Below are 23,718 nucleotides of genomic sequence, written 5' to 3' on the forward strand. Positions count from 1 at the left end.
CATTTCATCATATCGACAAATATAACATATAATCGTTTATTTTCATTTAAATATTTTTGTACTAATGACAAGTATAAATATTGCATCAACCGTAGATCTGCCTTTGTGAAATCCGAATTATGCATCCGAAATTATGTTATGTTAATTGCAAAAAAGTTCAAGTCGTTTGTTAAGCACAGAGGCAAATAACTTAGACATACAACTAACAAGGGTAATACCTCTATAATTGTTTACATCATTAACATTGCCTTTTTTATGCAAAGGGATTATAATACCATCCATCCACTTATCCGGATAAATACCCGAGTTCAAAATACAATTGAATAGATCACATAAATGCGCCGATAATAAATCTAAACTTTCAATAAAATATTCATTTAGCAAGCAATCACTGCCAGATGCTTTCTCTTTTCAGAGACTTAACAGCTTTTTAAAATTTCATCTACAACGATAGGTTGGTCAAGTTCTGGGAACGTTTCATTTGGTTTATTAATCCCTGTTTATGAAAGAATTGTATGGCTAATCCGAACGATCAGTTGCAGATAACAATGATTCGTGATTGATAGTGAGTGTCACAGGGGTAGGATTATTCCTCGTTAGGGATTTACTGAACACGTTTAACCCAACGAGCTCATTTTATTACGCATCAACACGTTCCTCCGAAACACCTCAAGCTGATGAAATCGTGATCCTTTAAATGCATGTTTATATCCGCTTCACTCCCAAACTGTTCCCCGCAGCTTAAAGAGTTTTTGAAGATGTTTTTAATACTAAATTTATGCATACCTTTTAATAAAGTCATACAATACTCGCACTGTGTTACACTGATTCGTACGATAACCGTGCTCATGACTTAAACAACGTACCGTAGCAAAAACGAGGTATGTTCTTAATTGGTGTTCGCACATATTTGTGGACAAATGACAACCGAGGATTTACCCTACTTATTGCATCTCCATATCATGCAGAGCAGGTTTGACAGCGAATATAAACACTTATGTTTGTAGAGGGAATTTTATTGATCTACATGATTTGGTCAAGTCGTCTATTTTTCATAGATCGTTCTGCCCTCTGCACATGAGCGAAGTAACTATGATTGACAGTTAAGGGTGCTGTTTTTAATCAGTTGAAGCTTACGTCATGAACCCGAATTTAACAATAAATGTGTATTCAGCTATCAATTCGTATTGACATCTTTTAAATCCACAATTTAAATATTATTGTTCTTTTAAATATGAATAACAGTAAAGTTTTGCAATCTTTACTGTTATTCATATTAGCAAAAAATATCAACAATTTGTTAATTTTAAACTAAAAGTATAATATACGTTCAAGTTTCAGTGCTTTTCCATTTTTGTACAAACATCAATCAATTTTATTCGCCTTTATAACCTATTCACAAAGTCGCGACAATATTCCATCGCCGACAGTCATATAATGAAACAAACGCCTTGGCAAATTAACTTTCGCGCCAAAATACCACGTAACTACACAGAGGGCGGAGCTAGTGGGTCAACTTAGCGAACACCAAATAAGTTAGGGTTTATTTTCGCGATATACAGAAATTGGTGAAAGCTTTCTCGGCCTGTGGCATTGCTGCATTTTTTAGATCGCCAAAATGAACTTTAACTTATAGCATATACGTAGCGCCAACTCAAGCAAAATTATCATATCAGTGCTTTAAATTACGGTGAGGTTGTTAAAGAACACCATTACATACATTTTGTTGACACTCAACTTAGACAAATTGTTTTGAAAGATCACAATCATGTCTCAAGAATTGTGCTGATTGTGTGACAGGGGTATCAGCGAGCAGTACATAGCTAAACAATGCCCAAATCCCATGGTTATTGTGTTTCCCTATTAAAATGAATATTTTATAAAGACGTCTCATTTTAAGGCGAACTGTATTGTAGAATATCGCAGACGTAGATATAGTTGGATTTTACTGCGACATCCATGTATCTGTTATTGTAAGCTTAAAGACCAAAACACTAGTGACTTTCTTCGGCGCTAATTTTATTTTTTCGCAAATTGAGCGAAGATTATACTCTAGCGTGTGATAATGATACGATGTGAGCCAGACTGGGAGGGATCGTTCGTCTTTGCGTTAATATCGGGGCGCATTTAGGTGCAAGACAAAGCGTCAAAACAAATTCCATTAAACCTTACAGTTTTACATTTGTAATCAAATTGTAGCCTACTTTATTGTCGAATGTACTGTTTTCCGATTTTCGTGTTTATTTAGTAAAGATGTCAGAGTTATGTGTAAACAGTATTCGAAAATTCTAGAGTTTACCAAGAAGACAGATGCGAATACATCGATTGGTCGAAAACTACAAAAAATGTTCCGCCTTTTATGAAACATATTTGATATTTTCTGCAAACAATTTAAAAAAAAAGAATTTTCACTTAATTTTAATAGAACATTGAAATACAGTGCGAACATTAAAATACGAGTACAATGACGACAATAGAACACATGTATTGCTAGTGCATGCAAGAAACAGTAATTGGACATGTGAACAACATTGTCAATGCGTTGAAGAGAATATCGAGTGACACGGCAGAGATACGAATGACATTTTCTGCTCAAAAATATAAATGTTCTTTACGATAAAAGTAGAACGTTTCCCCCGGATGATCTTACCAAGAACTATTTAGTTAATTAACGTTTCCATATCAATGTTAATACACGTTTGGTAATATAAATCTTGAAATATATTGGTACATGTATTTTATAACATCGTAATATATGTTCAGCAAATGAAAAGAAATTGCATTTCGATAAGAGAACAATAAACCATTTAATTATTTGTCTCGTAGAATGAGTTATATTAATCGTATATATGTTTTCATAACTGAATATCGGTTGACTTATTGTTTCTATCGAAAACTTCGGAAGACCACTAGCAATAAGAATAAAGTGTTTCTTCTATTTTCGTAATAGTGATACAGTTTGGGTAGCAACAATTTGTGGACGTAAATATCATGACCTTTTCAAGACTCAAGTCTGAAAGAAAAGGGTGATTATTACTCACGAAACCTATGAACAGAAACAGTGAACAGTCGTGAAATTGCACCAGAATGGTATTATCTAAGTCACTTGGTATGTTATTGGGTTGATGTGTATATAAATCAACGTTTTATCCCTTGAGTCATTCGTCTGTAGACTGGAATCTATACTGGCAGTCAAAGATAACTGTGCACAATCAAAAGGTATCGACTCTATCTCTGAAAGGTATTAACCACAGTAATGCCATCTGACACAGAAATTTCTCCCTCACAGGATGAAAGGATGTTACCTTTATCAGAGTCATCTTTAGAAGAGTCCATTTCTGTGGTAATTTAATGACCAGTAAGTATGTTTCACAGGGAAAGTAACACTATTTACTAATTTATCAAAACAATGAATTATACGAAAAATGAATACAATGGTTGCTGTAGATCATATTTAATTATAGCAGTCATATTAAAACATGTGTTGCTTTGCTACTAAGACCATACAAAATCGTTTCTATGTTTAGCATCCGCGGACTGATAGCTTTGAGCATTTGATATCGATCAGAATGCATTTTGTGTGATTCCCATGATGAACACACTTAAATAAGGTTTTATTCGAACTCATTTTGCAGCTGAAATCTATCTAACTATTAAGAAAGATCCCGAATGGACTAAGGAAGCTCTGGTGTCTTTATTAATAAGATACCACTCATTCAGTGATATTTTATTCGAGGGTTCGTTTATTTCAGGATAGATGGATACGTTTGTGTACTAAGAGGTCACTCTAAGTATAAAACAATTTCGTATGGCTTAAAGAAAAAGGGCACATGGCTAACCGACTTCGGCATCAAATTTGTTTTTTAAAAAGGATGGTTAAAATGTGTTGCAATCGCCAATTCAAGGTGTTGTTTTCAACTTCCACTTCAATCGATATTCCTTAATGTAATTTAAGCTGCAGTTAAAACTCGCCTGAAGAGATATCTCTTTCTATTGTAAATCGCATTTTTGTGGTCTATGTTGAGTCTGTGCTAAGCGTCCCCCTTCAAATACAAGCCTTTCCCCGTAAAGACTTCGTTTGCAGCTGGTTTATTACGTACATTGCCTAACTTTGATAGAAATTTGTATCAGTTTATCCTTAGGGGATTATTCATCTTCGCTGTAACGCGTTTCAGAAAACAACTCCGGCATGTCAAAATCCTTCATTGTCTGTTAATTGTTTTAACCTTTTTTCCAACAAAGATTGTACTTTGTTCCAAAAATACAACGAAAAATATAGGGATAAGCCAGGAAGTCGAACATTTAAAAATAATCCCTGTTTTGTGGTAGAATTGTTAATTGAATGCTTCTTTATTTAGAAATTAATTTTATTGTACAACTTTCAGATTGGCTTTTTAAAATGCCATGGGTTCAAACCAGTGCCACTCTCAGAAAGTTAACGAAAGGTTGTTATTAGAGTCGTGTGGCAAATAGTGCTAGACTTATTTAACAATCGAAGGTTCAACAGCATGGTATCTTTCAAGTTCAAAAAGTCCTTCTTTGTAGCATACATAACTGACTTCATCAATGCCAAGTTCATTTGAATGTAAAAAAATATTTTTTGTTACCTTATAAAAGTTAGCGTAGAAATATGTGACGCGTCATTAGACTTTTGGCCCGAAACCGATAGCCTCGATTTCGAGAAAAACGTGCGCAAAGTTGAAGCGTAAAAAATAAGAAAGTAATGAAGTTTTTTATCGTAAAAACAACCATTAAACATTTTGTCACCCTAGATTGTTAAGTCAAGTATATTCTTTAAAATGTAATGTTCATAGAAATAGTGTTTTTTAACCACTTTCTTTCGTATTGTTTATTACTTTTGGTGTTATCTCCCGTAGTTGTCATGTGCTATTTTTTAACCAAAATTTGAGGATGTAGGTTGAGCTGAACTAAAGGCATTTACATCAAATTATAGGAATTTGTTGGTAAGTAGAATTATTTTCATTGTTTAAGCATATAATTTTACGAATGTGTATATCTTTAATGTAATGCAATATATTCTAAATTCGGTTAAATGGATGGAACTTGATCGCAGGAAAACAAAACGGAAGTGAAATTTGACAGTGTGACGTTGAAAATGTAAACAGATCAAAATCCAGCAGATATTCCTTTTTTGCATACTTATGATGACTGAAAAAGGACATAATCAATTTTTCATCATCTTACCGCGGCCAACTATCAATAAAATTATTGATGGATTTTACAAATTAATTTTGAGTTGCAGTTTAACTGTAATTTTAGCTATGTTGATGAATTTAAAGTTGTAAATGAACTTTTTTAGCAATGTTGACTTATGTGCATAACATTCCATCTCATGAGGTTCAGGTACATTGAAATAAATTTCTGTTATGATGAAGATGATCATGATGATTATGAAAATAATAGACTAATGCAGTTGGGGAAAATGTTTATATAGAATTTGAGCACAATACTGTAAAAGTCAGGACCAATATTAATGACTGTAGCTGCAAGCTGCTTTTTGGGAATGCATGACATTCAGACTAACAGGAATTTTCTTTGGCATGCAATATTGTGTACATGTTGATCTGCCGGGGCATCACCCCAACTATAAACAGTTAAAGATTTGTATTTCTGTAAATACATATTTTTACAACATTATGATCACATGTGAATTTCAGGTCAAGCACCTGCTGTACACAGAACAACAATCCATTACAGCTTTGATTATGCCGAGCAGGTCTTCTACCCATACTAGGCACAGCAAGAAGGCCCTGCTTTGAAGTGTTCTATAAATCATATGGTAAATCTTATTTATAAATTGAGTGGTAAATACAGTTTTGCCATTTGACTTAATTATTATAGGGGAAATGGAAAACCTTTATATTTTGTAAATTCACTGAAAAAAACAGAGAAGCGCTCACATTTGCTCTGGGCGCTCTTGTTTAAATATTTTATATCCCTTTTATTCAAAGTTCTTACTTGAACATGAAATTATAGTGTAAATAAATATATATATATATATCTTTTCTATTTCAAAGTCTGTTTTTTTCAGGTTCACAGATATTTATCTCAGTGATAAGGGTTTAGCTGTTATGTGGCCAATGGTGTGGTACCTCATTTTGAACATCATCCATATAGAGAAGACTTTGCATACCTGCACATTGACAACTGTGTTGGGCGGAATAAAAAACAATGCAGTCATTGGGTATGATTGACAAAAATAGTGTTGAAATGCATCACTAATGCACTGCATATTGACACATGAGAACATTAGAATAACAAAACAATGTAACATTTATTTATTTTTCAATACAAGTAATCAGAAATCTCAAAATATTTATTAGACTTATAAAAATAGTTTGGGCTTAAATCTGTTCTCTTACTTCTCTAAATGTCATAGAATGAAGGCAATAAATTGTATGTTATTCTATGTTTAAGGGTCTGATGTATTCTGAAGGGAGAGAAACAGCATTTACTAAAATGGAAGCAGGTGACATAAAGTTCAGTCCTGTCAGAGATGTGGAAGGTAAGTTGTAAGTTTTTTTTTAGTTTTTTTTTAATTTTGTTGCTTTAAATGTCGATTTAAAGCCATATTAAAGGATTTTGTGTACAAAAAATATTGAAGTTTGGTACTTTATTTAGACACTGATGTTGGTTATAATACCTTATTATGTGAAAGAAAGCTTGTGTTAAAACAATAGGTATTATATCATAATCTAAACAACATGTTTATTTATTAAGACCAAATGGAGGCAGCACACATCTTTTGTGGATTGATGACCTTGGCAAACTGGTTATATTCTTTGACTGGTTGGAGTACACCAAGAGACCCCTGAAGTACATTCTAAACTTAAGGAAATATCATCACTTCAGGTATAACAAAAGTATTATGGACAGTATCACTGCCTGTGTATGTATATCTAGACTAATTTTCCATTTTATTCAGATGTGAGTTTTGATGTTCAAGTTTATTTGCATAATTATTCCAAACACTAAGTATTGTACATATGAACATTATTTTTCAGAACTTCAGCTGACAACCCAGTGAGTGAATTCATGAGATAGCATGCCAAGGACAGTGAGATTGAAGTTAAAATTGACAAGCCCACAACAATGGCTTTTCCATGGAGAGTATCCTGAACCATCCAACTAAAAGGACTTGATGCAAAAAGGCTCTGATACCTTAAATAAGTGAAAAGAACTTTTCAGTATACTGATATGTGATCTTTATAAACTAAATCAATTTTTTTTTGACAATTATTTTTTCAATAGAAACTTGTTTATGTGAAATAAGGCTACCAGTGATTTTGAGTGATAAACTGTGGTTTTAGCAAATGAGTGATGGAAGGGTGCTGCACCCAGTCTTTTGTTGGTAGAACTCTTCTGCCATAATGGAGACCACTTTATGATTATTAATTATTAATACAAACTTAAAAAAATCTGGCAGTTGAAGCCTATAAATGCTTGAATTGAAGACATTTATCATACTGTTTGTCAAAATTAGTTAATTCACAGCCTGATAAAATGTACCTTACCAACTTTTACCTATGAAAAAGCATCGAGAATATCATTTGTCATGTACTATGTGGCCAATTGCATACTTCTTGAAACTACGTAATGACTTGTACATGCTAAGTAGTTAGTATGTTAAGAAATTGTTTTCATTTTGTAAATGTGCCCATTTATTAACTGATCTTATTATATAATAGTGTAAATTATGCAGTATTGTTATGTTTATTAAATTAAGAGTATATTAACCACCATTTCATGTTTTATGAGCTATGAATGATTATACAAAAATCACATTTGAGGTTAAGTTGGTGTGATACTGATCATGTTTGTGGCCTGTTGCCATGGTAACCAGGATAAAAAACAAACCCTTTAAGACCATTCAAAGAAGATAAATAATAGTTAATTACAGTGGTAACATACTTTAACCTCTACATATACATTGGTTTGTATTAGGTGCAAGTTCCAACCTAATGTCAATTTATTGTGAAAAATTTCCAATAAACTACAGCAAATAGTTTTTATTTATTCTGACATTTGTCAAATACATAAACCAGGTACAGTAAGGTTTGAGGATATCAATTAACAAATCAATTATTACCGAATGCTTCAAATGACTTTTATTGTATATTTAAATGCAAATTTAACCCCAAAACGCCTTTTTTCAATAATGGTTGCCATGGTAACCAATTTATTTTCTCAATAATAATTGAGAATGGTTTTGAAAATATGTTGTTGTTATAATGTGGGAATTGTAGTAAATGCATATTCATTGCATCTGTGAATACAAATGTTTCAATAAATTTTTGAACTTTACCGAATTTCCAGCTGTTTCTTAAACAAGTGCCCTTCTAGTTTTTGTCATAATTTCGTTAAACATAGGAATTTTTGAATTTTCTCTTCAGTGTTTTTATCCTAAAGAATATGAGTGTCAGAAATTACTCGTATCTCATTTTCGCCCAAAAAGTGGTTTCGGGCCAAAATTCCCGTGACTGGTCACATATAATGGGTTAAGTCTTCTATATTTCTCTTTTTTCAGTTATTTGATCGTGTAAACTTTTAAAGTTTTTATGAAAGCAACTAGGTATGATCCCAATATATGGTGCCAAAGCCGGTCGCCAAAAACAAGCTGTTTCTAAAAGGCTATCATGTCACATTTTAACTGTTTTACTTTAAAATTTGTATTTAAATGAATATGTTAAAAGTTACAACTGAATAAATTATGTACTTCACAATTTAAGGTCAAAATAATCATTTTAATTTCAAAATGCATATATACCTAATACCGACTGCGCTATTTATTATTTTAGTATGTTGAATGGAATTTGTTATGGAAAGGATTCATAACAACATCAAAATCACAGACAAGTTTAATTTTTCACCATTTATTTTTTCCATATTAGAACTTAATAAAAATCAAGTTAACTTCTGTGAGGTGAGGTTTGTGCACGTAAACTGGTTTATACCCCTCGTAAATTTACATTTTACTCACCGATCCAAGGCGGTACCTAATAATCATTGATAAACATACCTAGTTTTTTTTATATATGTATAGTATGTATGCACTGTGCTGTTTGTGGAGTTTTGTGCTGTTCTTCCATGTTTCTTGTTTGTGATATTTTGTTTTTGTGTTCTATGTCTTTGGCTTTTACCTAGTGCCATTAAACCGGGTTTATGTTTAAACGTTTTGCTACTGAGCTTGTTTCTGTAGTTTTTCACATAAGTATTAATGTATTAGTGTTAAGCAAGCCATAAATGTTTCTACCAAGAGTGCCTTTCAAGTGCAAAGCCAATTCTATATTGTATCTTTTAGACACAACAGGTCCCCAACAGACATCTATATGGTTACAATAAAGCCCATGTATGCCTTAATTAATAAAGCGGGGGTTTCCAATAGCTCAATATTCAATATTGTGGTTTCGGTAAAGCCAATTCAAAACAACCAGATGTGTTCTTCAAAGGACAACCAAGGGCTTATTCAACCATAGCTTGTCTACAACCAACCCTAATCTGGCAAGCATTTATTAAATACTGGTTCTGTTTAAGTCTACCAACTCCATTGTATCCAATAAACATTTTGGTACTCCGTTTTCTGTCAAAAATGCCAATGAAGGGCACTATTTTCTGACAAAATAAGCAGAGTTAATGCACATATTAAAAGAAATATATATCTTTGACGTCGTCTTAGATGAAATTTTGAACGCGATTTTATCCAAAACGCTTTTTGAAATTTTTAACGTTTGCGTTTTATTAAAAACAATATAATTTAGCTTATTCTTGACAAACCGTCAACGCAAAGGGAGACGTTCATAAGAATGTTAACATTTAAGTATTCCATATGGCAATTAACGATACAGGAACATAACTCTTATTACGCTTACATGTATGAAGTATGTGCTTAATCTCTCAGTACAATTCACATTAATCCACAGTATTCCTTAATATTGAATAGAAAATAAAATAAAAGCAACAAAGTATAACAATTTTTTATATTTTTATAACTATAAGTTATATTTGTTTTCGTGGTCAATTTGGATGCAATAATGACTGAAGAATGTTAAGAATTTCATTAAATGTTCATTGAAATTTATCAAGACATATGTTAAGGTATGAACAGTATAGTTTGTTAGAAGAATCAAAGCATTAACACACGATTTAAAGTAAAATGGCGATTTGCTAAAACTTGGCGACATGTTCACCACAATCTTAAATTAAAAGGTCACTTTGAGTGGCGCGAACCCATCATTCGGAATTTGTATAAGAAGGTCTTGGATGAAGTTTCCTATTTGGCACCCGTTCTATACAGCCAAAGTTTACATTTAGCACACCAACCCTGTTCAAGCGTCATACGGGAAGCTGCAGACTAAACATTTGAAAGTATTGCCCAGCATATAATGTAAGCTGTACCTATCATTATTCCATTCTGCATTATTTATTCAAGAACCATTATTCTCCAGTATATTTCTTAGCAATTACAGCTCTTTTAATTCAACAAAATAATTCTTTTAAAAAGAAGCCTCACAAGCATGTGGAAGTAAGCATGCAAAAATTTGCAAGTAAACATGTGAGCATGTGGAGATCTGCATATAAGCATGTGGTGATTTGCAAGTAAGTTTGCAGTTTTCGTATTACTTTTCACTTCGGTACGATCATTTTAATCTCAATTTATAATACCATAACATTTTTGGAGTACGGTCATACATCGGTTTTTTATCTAAAAACAGGCAACAGCACAACACTGACTTAGATTCAATGCATCAAAAGACGCCAATGAATGTCTACGGCTTAGTTAAATGGCACAAGGGCATAAATGTATCAATCAAAACCGAAAGACAAAGGCTTCACAAACGGCTCGATACTGTTTACCAACAGAAATATATTGATGCAATAGTATTCAACAAAATAATGATATAACATCAATCGGCATGGCTGAATATGATAAGAAAGAAACGTATCTTTAACCTTTTTATTTCATTACTCTTGAATGGCGTTTAAATATTTGGAATCTGAAGAAGGAATGCATTTGTTCTGATCAAAACATTGAATAAAATGACAAACAGGTGTCTACTTTTTTTGTTATCAACCCGAAGCGTTCCGTCTATGTACAGTATTGAAAAGTGTAACATAGTAGCTTAACGCCTTGTTAAAGCACGTGGAAGAAGGCATGTGGTCCGGGCACACCAGTTGACGCTTCTGTAAACGTTCTATATCGCGTTTGGTTTTTGAATTTCTAGACACATGTTCAGAATTCACAGGTTGTTTTCTTTCTAAGGATTTTAAAATGAAGTCTATCACTGGTTCATTTGTTTAATCTTCTTCAAGGTCAAACCATTCTTCTGGTATTGTGTTTTCATCGTTTCTACGTAACTGATCTAAGATATCATTGTTTATCTAAAAAAAACATTGTTTATAGTATCGTACTCCTTCTCATTTGATAATCCATAACTACCCCTGTTGTCATAAGCGTCTTCATCAAGATAGCTTTGCATTTGGTCAAGAATTTCTTGAAGATCTATATCATCCGCGGAATTCTTCCATTTGATGGAAAACGACCACATCCACTATTGTCCCCAAAATCTCTGGACCCCGGCTCTGGGAAACTAACCGATATTGCGTTGTGAGACGGGGTCCATAACGCCTACCTGCATCTTTAAATACAACTGTAGATGCTTTTGGAAGCACAGATCCGAACTAGTGCCAAGCGGACAAAGGCGGTCGTTGATTGCATGGATACTTCGCACTATTCGGATCTTTTGTAATTCATCTGAAAACAAAATATAATGTTTTATTTGCTAATTCTTAATATATATAGCTCTTTACCACTCATCCGTTAATTGGTAAAAAAAACAAAACGGCTGACGAAGTATTTTCAATATTTTAAATAATATAAGTTATATTGGTGCTCATTATATCATATCTATATAATGATATGCTTAATGATATGTATAAAATACAATTCAATGATCAAGGTCCTTTGTTACCTATTTCACTTTTTATGCTTTGTGAAATGTTAGAAATGAAACCAACTTTGTTCTGCACAGTACATGGGCTTACAACAATAACTATTATAAAACTTATATGTTATTTTCTTGCGTATTTTTGGAAATTATAAGTTTATACGTTTCATTCAGACTCTGTCTCCCCTACACTGTGTAAGATAACTTACATGCCATGACGCTCAATTGCAGAATGAAATTTAAATACATAATTAAACGTGATTAAAATTTGGGTGCTTTAGAAGAGAACAGTCTTATAAAACAAGTACTATTAAAGTTTTATAACGATAAAAACGGCGACGTTGCTCGAGAATTGATTCACATAAATTTTAAATAACAGCGCGCCCTGACGTCCGACGAACGCGCTTTTTGATGAAGTGTATTAAACACTTCTTCAGCGTCAAATTTAATACAAAGATATCGTTTCATTATCTTTTCTCGTTAACCGGCTCCCGATCTGCGAGCGCGTCGGATATTTCAAGCGGCATTGTTTACAAAATTATATATTTTGACAATTTTTCTACATGCCAATGAATGAGGCTGCAAAACCAGAAACACATAAATCAGGTTATTATGGAGAAGGAATGGTGTATTCAATTGCACTGATTAATGCTCCAGAATTTATGCGTCTAGCTTTTAACGCTTAAGTAAGACAAATGTTTGACCGGTTTCGACGTGAAGCTTGGATTTAGTTTGATGTAATTTTGATATCAGCCAGAGTAATCTCTGGAGTTGTTCATGTCTCACTTAAATGTAGCTTTAATGCGAAATTCGAGCTTAGTCTTTTCCGTTGAGCTTTAACGTTATTACTCTATAAATCACAACAATCGTTTGTTAAAAGACACGTTTCATACGGTTTCATTAATACACTTAATTTTTCTCAATGTACGAAAATAGTTCGAGGTATCAGTTAGCAATTATTCATTGACAATAATCCGGAAAATGCATTCTTCCCTTGTCATATAAATGTTATGATGGAAACCTACTTGGTCAAGGCAATAGTTAATCAATGAATTGCTCAACAGTGCGTTTGTCTACGTTTTTTCAATTAACGTTTTCTACCGTAGTCACATTTTTATTTCATAGTGTCAAGAATAATTATGTCCTAAAACTGACAGTGTGTACCTTACAACCAAAACATGCGAAATATTACTTAAATAACGAAGACAAGCCCATGCCATCGTCCGGCGTTTCTCTCTGTTAAATGCGTTGACATTACATGTTTACACCCAGTTCCAAATTGATAAGCTATACTGATCATATTGCCTCACTTTTCATAATGATTGAATCTATAGACTTAAGTAATTGTATTGTTATTATGTTCTTGTTTTCCATAAAAGAGTTTTAAATATCAAAAAGAATCGGCGAGAACAATATGCTCTGATTTAATCCCTTCATTTTTGGAGAATAACATGGTAGCAGAATTTGTGACAAGAATATCGTTAATATCGCGCCAGGAAATATGAATATCAATACTTTTTCATCGTTTGAAAACCATTGTTTATGTTAATTCACAGATACGGAATCTCCTGAAACATTGCTGAGAAAACTAATTGGAATTTAAGTCGCACCCTATGGTCCCGTTGCATCCAATATTCTTAACGACAGCGTGAATTCTCATAGGATAACGAAACTTAATTGACAGTATTTAATATTGTGTCCGATTCAAATTACTTTGTCATTTGGAATTCGGAAATCCCTGTTTATGAAAGAATTGTTTGGCTGATCCGAACGATCAGTTGCAGATAACAATGATTCGTGATTGATAGTGAGTGTCGCAAGGGTATGATTATTACTCGTTAGGGATTTACTTTACACGTTTAACCCAACGAGCTCATTTTAGACGTTATTCCAGAATGTTAGAGTTTACAAAGAAGACACATACAAATACATCGATTGGTTGAAAATTTAGCAAAAACGTTCCACCTTTTATTAGACAGTCGTTTGTTTTCTTCAAACGATTAAAAATAAAAAAAATAACTTAATTTTAATTAAACATTGAAAAAACAGTGCGAACGCATGCACGAAACAGTAATTAAACATGTGAACAATATTGACAAGACGGCGAGGAAAATATTGACGGACACGGCAGTGATGCGAGTGACATTTTCTGGTCGAGTATATACATGTTTTTTTAAAGTAGAACATACTCATGAGTTTTCCTCGGATGATCATACTGATAAATATTTTAGTTAGTTAACGTTTCCAAATCAATGTAAGTAAAAGTTTGGAAATCTAGATCTTGAAATGTATTGGTATATATATATTTATAACATATAATTATTTATCTCGAAGAATGAGTGATTTTAATCGTTGATTTCTCTTTATAAATGAATATCTGTTTACTTATTGTTTCTATCGAAAACTTCGGAAGACCACTAGCAATAAGAATAAAGTGTTTCTTCCATTTTCGTAATAGTGAAACAATTTGTGTAGAAACCATTTGTGGACATAAATTTCTCCCACCTCAGATAAGTAGATCCAATAATTTAACCATGCTAGAAATTCTTACCTTGCCCAAGAGCGAAAATAAAATGCCCGTATGGAACTCCTTTTTAATGGTCACCACATTGAAGTTACCTCCCTTGTTGAAGACAGTCGTCTTAAGCATCATGAAAACCTTGTCTTGTGGCAATATTTAGAATGCTAATTAACCATTTCTCGCTTCAAATGTCACCATAAAAAAGTTTTCACGCACCTTTCAAGAATTAATGCTCCACTCTCATCAGAACTATTTAAAAACCGATAAGACTAGGTGTCGGCACACAACGAAATGCTTCCGGGTCGTAGTACCCCTTCAAGTAGTTCTTAAAAAAATGTTTCTCCCCCTTCAGGTAGCATTTGATGATGTGTACATTGTATTCTTGTATGTATTTTCAAGTTTACACAGTATTTATATCATATTTGATGAAAATTATGTGATTTTGAATGATATTTTGCAGGATCTCTTTCTTGGGTGGATGGATTCAGAGATAACCCCAGAGATGCGGCCATGACTGTGGCACATGGACGTTATAGATAGTGACTGTAAAGAAATGAAGATAGCAGAAAAACGAAACTATCTTGATATGGTTTTCTGGTGTTTAATCAACAGACAAGGTGTTCATTATTTGTGGCAAAATAGTGTCATAGCTCAAATCTATTCTGCAAAGTCATAATAAAGTGGTGAACTGGAGTGATTTTACATAGAACAATGGTAAACCTCGTTTCCTCAAACCACCCTTCGCTCGGGTCGGGATGAACACTTACACTCTCGGCCATGAAAGATACTTATAATCCTGACCTTTTAAAGTATAAAGTTTGAAAGAAGAGGGTGTTTATTACTCACGAAACCTATGAACAGTCTTAAAATTTATCCAGAATGGTATTATCTAAGTCACTTGGTATGTTATTAGGTAGAAGTAAAAATCAATCAACGTTTTATCACTTGAGTCATTCGTCTGTAGACGAATCTATACTAACATTTACTAATTACTCAAAACAACGAATTATACGAATAATGAATACAATGGCTGCTCGAGATCATATTTAATAATAACAGTCATAATAAAATATGTGTTGCTTTGGTTCTTAGACCATACAAAATCGTTTCTATGTTTAGCATCCGCGGACTGGTAGCTTTTGATATCATAACAGAATGCATTTGTGTGATTCCCATGATTAACACACTTAAATAAGGTTTTATTGGAAATCATTTTGCAGTTGAAATATATCTTACAATTGAGAACGATCCAGAATGGACTAAGGTAGCTCTGGTGTCTTTATCAATAAGATACCACTCATTCAGTAATATTTTATTCGAGGGTTCGTTCATTTCAGGATAGCTGGATACATTTTTGTACTATGAGTTGACGTATAAAACAATTTCGTATGGCCTAAAGAAAAAGGACTTCGCCATCAAATTTGTGTTTTGAAAAAGGATGGTTAAAATCTGTTGAAAACTCCAATTCAAGGTGTTGTTATCATACTCCACTCCAATCGTAATTCCTTACTGCTATTTAAGTGCAGTTAAAATCGTCTGAAGATATATATATACATCTATTGTAAATCGCATTTTTGTGATCTATGTTGAGTCTGTGCTAAGCGTCCCCCATCAGATACAAGTCTTTCTCCGTAACGGTCTCGCTTGCAGCTGGATTATTACGTACATTGCCTTGCTTTGATAGAAATTTGTATCAGTTTATCCTTAGGGGATTATTCATCTTCGCTGTTACGGGTTTCAGAAAACAACACAGGCATGTCAAAATCCTTCATTATCTGTTAATTGTTTTTAACTATTTTTTTCACCAAAGACGGTTCTTTGTTCCAAAAATACAACGAAAGATATAGGGACAAGCCAGGAAGTCGAACATTTAAAAATAATCTCTGTTTTGTGGCAGAATTGTAAATTGAATGTTTCTTTAATTAGAAATTAATTTTATTGTACAACTTTCAGATTGGCTTTTTAAAACGCCATGGTTTCAAACCAATGCAACTCTCAGAAGGTTAACAAAAGGTCGTTATTAGAGTCGTGTGGCAAATAGTGCTAGACTTATTTAACACTCGAAAGTTCAACATCATGTATCTTTCTAGTTCAAAAAGTCCTTCTTTGTAGCAGACATAACTGACTTCATCACTGCCAATTTAATTTTAATGTAAAAAAAAAAATATTTATAATTTTTTTCTTATAAAAGTTAGCGTAGAAATATAATGGGTTAATTATTCTATATTTCTCTTGTTTTAGTTACTTGATCGTGTAAACTTTTAAACTTTTTATGAAAGCAACTAGGTATGATCCCAATATATGTTGCCAAAGCCGGTCGCCAAAAACAAGTTGTTTCTAAAAGGCTATCATGTCACATTTTAACTGTTTTATATTTAAATGAATATGTTAAAACTAGGGATGGCAACGAATACCCGAGTACTCGATCAATCATCCGAGTACCCGAGTACCAAATTACTACTCGAGTACCCGTTATGGTGTTGTTATTTAGTTTATAAACGGCCAAATATATGATATATAAATGCAATTATACCTAATATATGTGCTATTTATTATTTCAGTATGTTGAATGGAATTTGATATGGAATTGAATCATTACAACATCAAAATCACAAAACAGTTCAATTCTACATAATTTCTTTTTCCATATTAAAATTTAATAAGAAATCCCCCGAGTAAATCTATATTTTACTGACCGTTCAAAGGCGGTACCTAACAATCCTTGATAAACATACCTAGTTTTTATATATATAACAATAGTATGTATGCACTGTGCTGTTTGTGGAGTTTTGTGCTGTTCTTTCATGTTTCTTGTTTGTGATATTTTGTTTTTGTGTTCTATGTCTTTGGCGTTTACCCAGTGCCATTTAACCGGGTTTATGTTTAAACATTTTGCTTATGAGATTGTTTCTGTAGTTTTTCACATAAGTATTAATGTATTAGTGTTAAGCAAGCCATAAATGTTTCTACCAAGAGTGCCTTGCAAGTGCAGAGCCAATTCTATATTGTCTCTTTTAGACACAACAGGTCCCCAACAAAGTTCTATATGGTTACAATAAAGCCCATGTATGCCTTAATTAATAATGAGGGGGTTTCCAATAGCTCAATACTCCATTTTGTGGTTTGGTAAAGCCCACTCAAAACAAGCAGATATTTTCTTCAAGGGCCAACCAAGGGCTTTTTCAACCATAGCTTGTCTACCATCAACCCTAAGCTGCCAAGCATTTATCAAATGCGGGCTCTGTTCAAGTCTACCAACTATATTGTATTCAATAAACATTTTGGTACTTCGTTTGTTGTCAAACCTACCAATAAAGGGCCATATTTAGCCAATGCAGTGTAAATTTTGGTTGTCAACTTTGACGCAATGTTAAATTTCTTATTGTCCAAAAGGACCAGTAGTTATGTTCAATATTTTTAATTTGCAAACAATATCAATAAATTGATTTCTGACAAAATAAGCAGGGTTAATGTACATATTAAAATAAATCCATAAGTATGGGAAATCCGGGCAGCCATCTTGGACGTCGTCTTCGATGCGATTTTAAACGCGATTTTATCCAAAATGCTTTTTGAATACTTAAACAATTGCGTCTTATTAAAAACAATACCATTTAGCTGATTCTTGACAAACCATCAACGCAAAGGGAGATGTTTATAAGAAAGTTTTAAGTATTCCATAAGGACATTAACGAGACAGCAACATAATTCCTATCACGCTTGCATGTATGAAGTATGCGCTAAATCTCTCAATACAATTCACATTAATTACAGTATGCTTTAATGGTGAAAATAAAATAAATAAATGCAACAAAGCATAACTATTTCGTCAGTTATATTTGTTTTCGCGGTCATATGGGGTTCAATTATGACTGAAGAATGTTAAGATTCATTAAATGTTCATTGGAAAATGTTCAAGTCATATTAAGGTATGAACAGAATAGTTCGACAGAAAAATCAAAGCATTAATAAACAATTTTAACTAAAATAAAATGGCGATTTGCTAAAACTTTGCGACGTCTTCCCCGCAATCTTAAATTAAAAGGTCACTATGAGTGGCGCGAACCCATCATTCGGAATTTGTAGAATGTCTGGGTTGAAGTTTCCTATTTGGCCTTTGGACTATACAGCCGAAGTTGGTTTAGCACACCAACTCTGATCAAACGTCATATGGAAAACTGCATTAAAAAGAAAACGTGATCTTTTGCGAGCTTATTGCAATCAGAGTATAGATTCAAAACTATTTCCAAGCAAATTTCTTAGCAATTACAGCGCTTTAAATTAAAGAAAATATTTTTTTGTAAAAGAAGCTATACAAGCAAGTGGAAATTAATCATGCAAACATTTGCAAGTAAGCATGTGAGCTTGTGGATATCTGCATGTAAACATGTGGTTAATTCAAGTAAGCTTCCTCTTGACGAATTACTTTACACTTTACTTTAGGTATGGCCCTTTAATCTCAATATGTAATACCATAACATTTTTGGAGTACTGTCATACATCTATTCGGTGATCTTTTTGCAATAAAAGGCAAACAGTATAAAACGTATATTCAATGCAACAATAGACGCTGTATGTTTACAGCTTAGTTAAATGGCACAAGGGCATTAATGTATCAATTAAAACCGAAAGACAAAGGCTACACAACCAAACACACAGGGCTCGAGACTGTTTACCAACAGGAACATATTGATGCAATAGTATTTAACAAAATAATGATTTAACATCAATTTGCATGGCTGCATATGATAAGAAAGAAACGTATCTTTAACCTTTTTAATGTATTACTCTTGAATGGCGTTTAAATATTTGGAATCTGATAATATCATCTCTGCTGGTAAAATTCGAGGCTTTCTAACTGTAGTAATGCATTAAATTTCCTGATCAAAACATTGAATAAAATGACAGTGTCTACTTTTTTGGTTATCAACCCGAAGCGTTCCGTCTATGTACAGTATTGAAAAGTGTAACATAGTAGCTTAACGCCTTGTTAAAGCACGTGGAAGAAGGCATGTGGTCCGGGCACACCAGTTGACGCTTCTGTAAACGTTCTATATCGCGTTTGGTTTTTGAATTTTTAGACACATGTTCAGAATACACAGCTTGTTTTCTGTCTAAGGATTTTAAAATAAAATCTATCACTGGTTCATTTGTATTATCTTTTTCAAGGTCAAACCATTCTTCTGGTATTGTGTTTTCATCGTTCCTACGTAACTGATCTAAGATATCATTGTTTATAGTATCGAACTCCTTCTCATTTGATAATCCATAAATACCCCTGTCGTCATAAGCGTCTTCATCAAGATAGCTTTGCATTTGGTCAAGAATTTCTTGAAGATCTATATCATCCGCCGAATTTCTTCCATTTGATGGAAAACGATTCCATCCAAAATCTCTGGACCCCGGCTCTGAGAAGCTTCGCTTACCGATATTGCGTTGTGAGACGGGGTCCCTAACGCCTCCCTGCATCTTAAAATACAACTGTAGATGCTTTTGGAAGCACAGATCCGAACTAGTGCCAAGCGGACAAAGGCGGTCGTTGATTGCATGGATACTTCGCACTATACGGATCTTTTGTAATTCATCTGAAAATTAAATACAATTTTTTATTTGCTAATTCTTAATATTGTAATGACCCTGTCATTATGCAGGTTACTCACCTGGACATGTACTTGCCATCTTTCTGTAGAACTAATATACAATACTGAGAGATATTTAAAGACTATGATATGTTTTATAAAGTTGCACTTACCTTAGGTAATGTCTGTTTAAATTCCATCCAATTATATAATTCCTGTTGCTATGTACATACAAGGGGGGTTCTCCACCCACCTTACATATACGTGTTGAATGAATTTGAACTGATAAGTATAACTGTTTTATCATCTTCGTAATTAGATAAACATTATTTATTAGTAGTTGTCCTATAATAATCATTTATATTTTGAGCCACTTCGCTACTGCTTGATTTTATGTTTTGAATTTGTATTTTTAATATTGTAAACAAACTGTCATTGCTGCCGGACCGCCCGGTGGGCACTGTGAGTACCGCCCTACCGGTCCTTCTGTTCTGTCAGGGCGGTCCTCCGGTCCTTTGGTGATTGGTCAGCGTTCCTCCGGTCCTCCGGTGATTGGTTGGATGTTTGACCGGTCCGGCCGCCATAGGTCAGATTTGATCACGTGGGCATATTTGGTTCTCTATATAAACAGCGTTCCTTTCGGAATCAAGAGCTTGATCTTTGACGTCGGATAGCTCGTTTTGGGTAAGGTTACCCTCGTATGTTTGAGCTGGGTTTTTTTTATGTCAAATAGCTCGTTTGGTTTAGAAAACACCCGTAAATCTGATCTATTAGTCTAGTACTTTGACATTACTTTAATATTTATAACAAGTTGTTTTAACAAAAGATAATTAATAGTTGACAAATATAGAAAACTAGAGAGCCCATGCAACTTAAACTGATATCTATTGACTACACATGTGTTTAATATTTATGATTCAAAGTTAAAGAATACACTATAAACCGTTAAACATTCAACTCGGTGTTCGTTGTATTTCAACATCTTCCCTGACTTGAAAGAAGTTTTGCCTTGACTTCGTAGGTCGTTACACTGGTGTCAGAATTGCCGGATAGATATTAGTGTCTAAATATCTAAATCCACGCCTGGACTGTTGTGTTTAATCCATGCACATTTGATAAACATTAGATGTGATTCGCCATTGTATATCCAAATGTTTTTAAATATAGCGCGAGCTTTACTACGTGTGACGTCATCGTTCTACTATACAGTTCAGACTCTTTGGGTCGTACAGTAATTACTGTGTAATGATTTTAAAACAAATGCTTAAAAAAATAATTGATTAAACGTGTATGTAAAACGAAACTATTGCAAAATAAGTGAAATTGGTCATTTCTTGTGAAAGTGATGTTGATAGACGTTTGTAGCCAATTTATATAAAATGTACCCTAATTGAACAGTAATTATTATGTAAATTGTGGTAAATTGTGCAATTTACAAAGAATAAATTATATATTAATTTCCATCGAAGATACCAATTAGAAACATAATGGCTCATTCAACAGATGATGAAGTTTTCTTTAATTTACCTAATCAAGTGTCCGAAGAAGAGTTTCAAATGGACACCGTTAGTGAGGTTTTTTCGTCTAGTTCTCGCTCATCTCGGAGACGACGGGCACCTGTACGTCGGGATACTTCTGTCTCCTCATCTGATAATGATGAGCCGCAGTCCCGTTTCCCTATTTCCCGTTCTGGCCCAGGGAGCAGTCGTCGAAATGTGAATAATAGCCACTATGATTCACACCGTTCCCGGCATGAATCGCGTTTCGTTAAACCAGAGCCCTATAATGGAGAGGAACCATGGGATAGTTACTTTTCCCATTTCGAAGATTGTGCAGGGCTTGGGGATTGGGACGATAGATCCCGGGTCCTGTTAATGGCGTCCAGTCTACGTGGCCAGGCACGCACATATTATATGAGCTTGGATACCATCGACCGACGGGAGTACCGCCGCTTGACGAAGCGCATGCGCGAGCGCTTTGGAGGAAGTGACCATGCCCAGAAATACTTAAATGTTCTGGAATCCCGTTAGAGGAGACCCGGTGAAAGTATTGTCGCCTTGTGCGATGACCTGAGACAGTTAGCGAGAAAAGCTTACAGACAGCTGGATTCCCAAGCTCAAGATGCCATTGCATTAAACCAGCTGTACAAACTACTTCCGGTAGAGGTCCGTTGTCGCTGTTCCGACCACAACTGCATGACAGTATCAGACGCAGCACGAGTGATCGAAACATATGAGGCCATAGTAGGGGAATCCTTTCCCAGGGCGACTCGAAACGTAGTCCGTGCTGTGGACACCGACGGCCTTGATACAAAAATGGAACGCTTGTTCAAAAAGATTGACTCTCGTTTAGAGAAACTAGAGAGCGTTGCCCTGGTGCACACAACATCTTCCGACAATAAGCAGCGTACTCCCCGCTGTTACCAGTGTGATTCGCCGGATCATTTATACCGCGAATACCCGGCTCGAAAACAACGACAGGGGCATATGCAAAGCGCCGCCCCACAGGAAAACGACCGGCGGTCGAGTCAGTAGGCCGTGGCTTGATCCAGGAAGACGAGAGGCCTATCGGGAATGTTCGAACCGGAATCGTTAATGACAGAAAATGGGATAACGGGTTTTATGCAAAAGGAAAAATTGGAAAGACCGACGTGGAGGTATTGATTGACTCTGGTGCAACGTGCTCATTAATATCTAGTAACTTGTATCAACATTTGCCAAAAGAAAAGAAAAATCTACTTAAACCATTTCAAGTTCCAGTGTTTGACGCGAGTTCTAATCAGATTAATACGCATGGTTCAACAGCTTACAATTTTACTTTGGTGACCGAATGTTTGACTTGGAAGTACTAGTTTGCGACATATCACAAGATTGCATTATAGGCCAGGATTTTCTATTAGAACACGTTGAATGTATAAATTACAAAGAGGGCAAAATACAAACAAAGTATAATATAGTAGACTGCTATGTTGGTTCAGAAAAAGTACAAAAATGTCGCGTTGTTGTTCGAAAAACTACAGTCATTCCGGGAAATTCTGCCATTTGGTTACCCGTTACGGTGCGAGATAATGACAAATTAACTGCGCATGGTTTTATTGAATCTAATTATAGTGAACAGGCAAATTGTTCCTTGCTACCTGGGATTGTAGATACCCAGGCTCCTGATTGTAAGGTGAACTACGTGAACTGTAGTGACGACCCTGTAACTCTTAATGTAAATCAAGAGATTGCTTTTTGTGAGCCATATATAGATAAAGATATATGTATTGAAAAACAGTCAGTTAGATCTGTTTCACAAAACAATTCATACTCCTCTTATGATACGCAGAATTCGGATAAAACAGTATTGCCTGACTTTCTTCGTGAATTATTTGAGCGCAGCTCTGTTCATTTAAACACTTTTCAACAGGAACATTTCAAATGTTTGCTAGCGAAATATGAGGGTATTTTTGCAAGAGGCCCTGCAGATTTAGGTAGATATGACCGGGTTCAGCATAGGATTCATACAGGGCAGGCTTTACCGATTAAACAGCCGGCGCGCCGCCTTCCGATGGGGAAACGAGCGGCTGAGCGACAAGAAGTTGAAAACATGCTTACACATGGAGTAATTGAACCATCAAATAGTCCTTGGAGTTCACCAATAGTCATGGTTA

The 23,718-nt window shown here is 34.3% G+C and overlaps 1 long non-coding RNA gene across 1 annotated transcript; it reads left to right on the forward strand.

Moving 5' to 3' along the window:
* Positions 1-4,865: 4,865 nt before the first annotated feature.
* On the forward strand, positions 4,866-8,325 carry LOC128232274 (uncharacterized). Its single transcript, XR_008260515.1, has 6 exons — positions 4,866-4,964; positions 5,679-5,800; positions 6,053-6,205; positions 6,439-6,526; positions 6,742-6,873; positions 7,026-8,325. It is a non-coding gene; the product is annotated as an uncharacterized LOC128232274 (long non-coding RNA).
* Positions 8,326-23,718: the final 15,393 nt, after the last annotated feature.

Source organism: Mya arenaria, chromosome 4, assembly GCF_026914265.1.
Source record: "Mya arenaria isolate MELC-2E11 chromosome 4, ASM2691426v1".
NCBI lineage: Eukaryota > Metazoa > Mollusca > Bivalvia > Myida > Myidae > Mya > Mya arenaria.